This window comes from Mercenaria mercenaria, unplaced genomic scaffold (genome assembly GCF_021730395.1).
Source record: "Mercenaria mercenaria strain notata unplaced genomic scaffold, MADL_Memer_1 contig_887, whole genome shotgun sequence".
Classification (NCBI taxonomy): domain Eukaryota; kingdom Metazoa; phylum Mollusca; class Bivalvia; order Venerida; family Veneridae; genus Mercenaria; species Mercenaria mercenaria.
This window is the reverse complement of record NW_026463798.1, coordinates 3,514-9,997: the sequence shown is the minus strand read 5'-3', so window position 1 is coordinate 9,997 and position 6,484 is coordinate 3,514.

The window sequence follows — 6,484 nt, the reverse complement described above, 5'->3', positions numbered from 1 at the left end:
ACTGATTCGCATGGTTCCGCTTGTCACCTTGTAGCAGTCACCAGAGCTAAAAATAGTAAAAGAAACATATAAATGACTGCTTCTCATGAACCAGATTATGGGTGCGAACCATCCTTGTTTAGTCCTCTCAAAATTTGTTAAGTAGTTCCACTTGGTCCCTTACAGGGGCTACCAGAGCGATAAAAAAGAAGAAAAAAATTCAAACCACTTGATGGATCCCCACCAAACTTTGTTGGAAACGTCCTTGTAAAGTTATTCTAGTGGTTCCGTTTGGCCCCTTTTAGGGACCACTAGGGCTAAAAATAGAGAAACACCTAAGTGACTTCAGTCACAACATAATTGGTCTTTTCCGCACTTGCTTGTAGCAACCTTAAGTAAATGCTTCTGCTTCACCCCTTTCAAGGGCCGCCAAAGCTGAAAATAGAAAAGAAACCTTTAAGCAGATGATGGATCTGCACCAAATTTGGTCAGAATCCGCCTTGTATAGTCCTCTCGCTAATTTGCTAAAAAGGTTTCTCTTGGCCCTTAAAGGGGCCACTAGAGCTAAAAATAGGAAAACCTTTAAATGACAGCAAGAAGATTGACCTTCTTCATTCTTGGTCTATGTCATCCTTGTATGGACCTTTTTTTCTAACGGTTTGTGCCCCTTGTAGGGCTACAAGGATTAAAACAGAGAAAAAATTCTTATGGATCGTCTCCAAACTTTATCTTTAGCATCTTTGAATGATCTATTCTCCAGTTTGTTCAAGTGATTCCGCATCAAGTAGCCACCAGAGCTGAATAAAGAAAGCCTTTAAATGAAATACTTGATTTTCACCAAACTTGTTCCAAAGTATTCTTGCATGTACCTCAATTTTGTTGAAATGTTTCCTCTTCACTGCAAATAGAGGCTGCTAGAGATAAACAACTTCTTCCCAACTTTGTAAATATAATTTACTTGATTTGACTAACCACGGAAGCACATTTCGACCGAATTAGTTTTGTTATTGAGAGGATAATACAAGATACAGGGAAAAACTCCACTCCCAGAAGTTTCCCTGGTTCTTTAGCGTGCAAGGAGTAAATCACCCATACAGGGGACTCTTACCAATTTTTGCATTTTAGTTGGAGGAGCGGGGGCTCAAACTCATGACCCCTGATTTCGTATTCAAGTTAGTGTTACAACAGGACCGGTGACGTAACGGTCTAATTTAAGCATCTGCAACATGCTGCTAAAGTCAGACAAACTAAAGTTAAATCTTGTATAAATAAACAGATCATTGTGTTACTATTATTAACTTATTTGAAATGTTACTTTAAATAACATTTTTATGAGTGCTTAATTTAGAATAGGAATTTCTACCCATGTTTCTATTTATAGACAAAACTGATAAATTGCCGTTTTACTTTATGGAGGGATGAATCTACATACAAAAGGTAACATTTTCTGTTTGATTTTTGTCTTTTGCAGTTATTTATCTGGATATGCATAAAGTTTCCGATAAGATATGGTAGCTATATATTAAAGTCTGGATAAAATTGAGTTCCAACTTAGGCGCAAAAAAAATTGTTTTTGTTTCCGGTATCCCGACCTACCCTAAATTTTTGGCCCGACCCTAAATGTTTTTTATGGCCTTGGAGAATATTTTTTTCAACTTTTTAACAAAAAGTTGCAAAACTCTACTTTTTATGCTTTAAACATGGCCAGTGATGTTAAAAATCAACTTACTGATGCTCTAAAGACATAACCCCCTTATTTGTATTCATTTTTTGACACAAAAATAATTTCCGAAAAGTCTCCCTTAATAAAAAAAAAAAAAAATCAAAAAAAAAAAAAATTTCCGACCTACCTACCCTAATTTTTTTGAGCATGTTACCGGAAACAAAGAATTTTTTTTTTAGGCCTTAGTCTAGTCCAAATAATAGGACGTTTAGGGACAGCGTGATAACTTTTGACTGTCGCTGTCTCCGTCGTAGAGTTTCCGATAAGATATGGTAGCTATATATTAAAGTCTGGATAAAATTGAGTTCCAACTTAATCTAGTCCAAATAATAGGACGTTTCGGGACAGCGTGATAACTTTTGACTGTCGCTGTCTCCGTCACGTCCAAACTTATTCTGCATATTTCTGTAAGGAAATCCCCAATTAAAATCCGTTGGGAATGTTTTCTGGTACATGTATAGAGTATTTGTAATGATTACTTCACTGATAATGAATTTATGTTGACATTAAAGCTTAAACTTGCCTCGCTGACATTTTATGAATGTATATTTTGTGTTTTATTTCTGTAATTTAGTGTCATATCGGCAGTCTGTTGTTAGGTAGCAGTTGGTAGTTTCCAGCCACAGATTCGAATTGTCATTAGAGATAAAACCTTGAAGTGAAGGCTGTTTTGATGTTTGAAATATGTGTTGATGTGAGTTTTTGATTAACAAGTTTAAGAATGGTATATTGCAGAAATTCTGGCAGATGCGAATGTAAGCTTGATGGCATTATTTTCGTATAACTGCTTGAAATGCGTATATACCACTACCAGCATTCAGCTTCTCGTGAACTGTCAAATAACATATAGGCTTCACACAGTTGAAAGTAGTGAAAAAAGTAATCGGTTGACAGGTATTTTTGTCCAGCTCTGCAAGTAATACTTCAAACTGGGTACTGGATGCATGTGGCCATTTGGCTCTATCATTTCCCCTAACATTTTCAGGCCACTTGGAAAAATGGCTAATTTGGGCTGAAATGTCATGTATTTTCGCGGGCTATAGTTATCTTTCAGGTGGCTTGTGGATTTAAAAATTTATGCTTTGTATGAAGTTTACTCTGTATTTAATTTCTTCTTCAAGTAAGATGTAAACAGGTATCTTTGTATTTTCAGGTCTGTATCTTGTAAGATATCAGAAGCCGTCTGACTTGGCCACATCGCTCGGAAGTCCGAAGTACTAGAAAAAAACCGGCATCTGCTACCTTAGTGAAACCGATGTCAGGGTAGATATCTCCTCGCACCTGTCACATCATATTTTCGAAGATTTAAGTCTCTTATTTAAAATAATGGATTAAATTCAACCCATATGAAGTTTCTACATGGATATTAATGTTAAATTTATTGAAGCAAGTAAGTTTGATCAGTATATTATGACTTTTTTGGATTTTTTTAAAGTCTTCGTTTTCCTAACAGTAAAATGCAGATACGGGTAAGGCTTAGAGGGATGACCACTATAAAATATCAGATCATAAAATAAGTCATACCGATAAGACAATTGAGTAAGGCTAAACTTAGTCAAGTAGGTTGTGAAGTTTAAAATAAATGCATGGAATAATTGCAACTTTTCATATTGTTTTATAGTAATAAGTCGTCACCTAAGTGTTATATGTGCTCAATTAAAATTAGGATTTGTTTCTAGGCGGCTATGTCGCGGGTACTAAACTGTGCCTGTGGTACCGGCTGCGCTGATGTGGTATGAAGGTACTTCGTTTCCGGTACCGCAGGTACTTCAACATAGCCTTACTCATTTGGCTTATCGGGATGGCTTATTTTATGATCTGCTATTTTTTAGTTACAGCGACAGTCAAAAGTTATCACACTGTCTCGAAACGTCCTATTATTCTATGTTGACAAAATGAGCGAGATCGGTGAGTGATTTATGGAGCTTTTTTTTTTATCCCCCGCCGATGAATCGGGAGGTGGGTATTGAAATGGCATTTGTCAGTCCGTCCGTCCGCAGCCATTTCTCAGTAACTACTTGGTAGAATTACATGAAACTTGAAATAAACATGAACCAACATACTGCGATTTTTTTTGATTGGTCAATTTCCCTTAGAGTTATTGCCCTTAATTTAATGAAAAATGTCCATTCGCAGCCATTTCTCAGTAACTAGCAGGTAGAATTTTATCAAACTTGAAATGGACATGAAACAAGATACTGCAATGATGCCCTTCAAGATTTTTTTTCGATTGGTCAATTTCTCTTGGAGTTATTGCCCTTGATTTAATGAAAAATGCACAAAAATGTCCGTCTGCAGCCATTTCTCAGTACTTAGCAGGTAGAATTTCATCAGACTTGAAGTAAACATGAGCCAACATACCGATATGATGCCCGTCAAGTTTTTGTTTTTGATTGGTCAATTTTCCTTAAAGTTATTGCCCTTGATTTAATGAAAAATACACGTCTGCAGCCATATCTCAGTAACAAGTTTGTAGAATTTCATGAAACTTGAAATAAATATGAACCAACATACTTTGATGATGCCCGTCATTTTCTTTTTTTATTCGTCAATTTTCCATACAGTTATTGCCCTTTAATTATTTAAAAATCCACAGATTTGTACATAACAAACCAACCAATTGGATGAATTTCATTAAACTTCTTTCATTCTTATCCATGAACATTTATTATAAACATGTGAAGTTGTGTACCCACACCTGGTCTCCACCTTGCCTTGGTCACACCTCCTCCCCCCCCCAACCCACCCCCCCCCCCCCCCCCCCACCCCCCAAATAAATCTTTTTTTTTTCTTTTTTAATTTTCCATCAATATTTATAATCAACATATAAAGTTTTGTACTCTTCCCCCCCCCCCACCCCCCCCCCCCCCCCTCACACACGCACACACACAATAAAACCCATTTATTTTCTGTTAATTTGATTTTGACTAATGAAATTATTTGCTTCTTTGTAACATACTTAACTTTTTGCTGGATATATTTTTTTTGCCGTTCCTCACCGCAGACCCTTTCGGCGGGGGATACCAATTCATCGAATTTGCTTGTTTAAATCTGGGAATGCAGCGGGTGTAGTTGTACCTTACCTATACACCCATGCTTAATTTAGTGACAAATAATCAATTTCCTAGAAATGCAAGGAAAATTATTTGGGAAGGAAAAGTGAATTTTCCGCGTCAGCGACTGGACTCATTTTTCCCGCTAACCACAAAGTTTGTGTTATTTCTAGAGCTCAAAAAAGGGCAGGGTGCTGTCCAAAAGGACAGGGTGCTATTTTGAACTGGAAAGGTAAGACAGCAGTGATTTTGTTGTTTTTTCGATGTTTATGTCTTTCACATTCCATTTATGACTATTGTACACTTGTCACAGAATAAGGTTGTAAATGACGTCTTTCCAAAACCAGTAACAGAGCTTACAAAGGGTTTTTACAATACTTTTTTTTGTCAAACCATTTATTTTCTGTAAGCTTTTATCAAAAAAATGTCGTTCATATAAATAATATGAAAAATGGAGGACCCCTTTAACCAAGATCGTGTTACGTCATGATAAAATGGTCTGTCTCAGTATACACCATGTTGTTGATATTAGGCAGAATTTTAAATGGTTACAGAAATTCGGATATGTAAATAAGTTTATCTAGCCGTACAAAATAATACTTTATCAATATTTCATTAACAGAAAAGTTTTATAGTATTTCTGTAACATATATTTGTACGCTATATTTGTATAGGGGAGGTTATATACAACAGTACCATTGTTCGATTAATTTTAGAATCAAAGCTAACACTTTCAAAATCACACTGAACAGGCATAAACTTTTCTACTTTCACTTTCTTAAATTTAAACACAATTTCGATAAGGCTTCCTGTTCAATTGTCTGAACTTTGAATTGAGCGTAAGCTTTGATTCTAAAATTAATCGAACAATAGTACTGTTGTACATAACCTCCCACATATATGTATAGGTTATATATCATTTATTGACTTTCTAATGCAATTAAGTTTGCCGAAACGGAGCAACATCTCCGTCTCAAGTAAACTAAACCACATAGGGAACTCTTCTTTGAAATTACCTTAAATCAGTAGAAAGATATTTTTTTTTTTTTAATTTGCACATTTGTACATAATGACTTTTTTACAATATCTTATTAAAAATCTGTTTCTGTTTTATTTTGCAAAGGTGACAAATTTGAAATTCATGATTTTAATTTCCCTGGGAGGTGTGGTCAACATTGTCTGTACACAAAATCATGAATACATTGAAGACGACTCACTTATCGAGTAGTATTAGATTCAGATTCTTATTCAATGAAAATATAATATGCAGGTTTAACTTTATGCGCTCTGGTTTATTTTTAGACCAGTAGAGGCTAATTGACCTCCAGTTTACATTTGAATTTAATGAACAATAGGAAAATTTGGAGATATATAAATAGCAACAATTAGTGCACTTCCCGGTCAATGCTGTATTCAAATCGTGGAGTTAATACAAAGAGTGAAAGGTGCAGAAAGGTAAAACTTGACCTATGAAAGGACAGCTTAAGAAAAACAACAGCACAATTTGATATTTATATAGACACATTATTTCTTGTATGCAGTCCCTGCTTTGGCAGTTGCCCCGCCTCCCTGAATGTGGGAAATCCATAGTAGGCGGAACAATGAATACTTATTAATTTTGCACCACTTCATGATTAAGTGGACAAATTTTTTCAGTTATGAAATAATATGAATATAAGTTGGTTACTTTTTTGAAAATCCTTCGCTTGTCATTTGATAAAAAAGATGT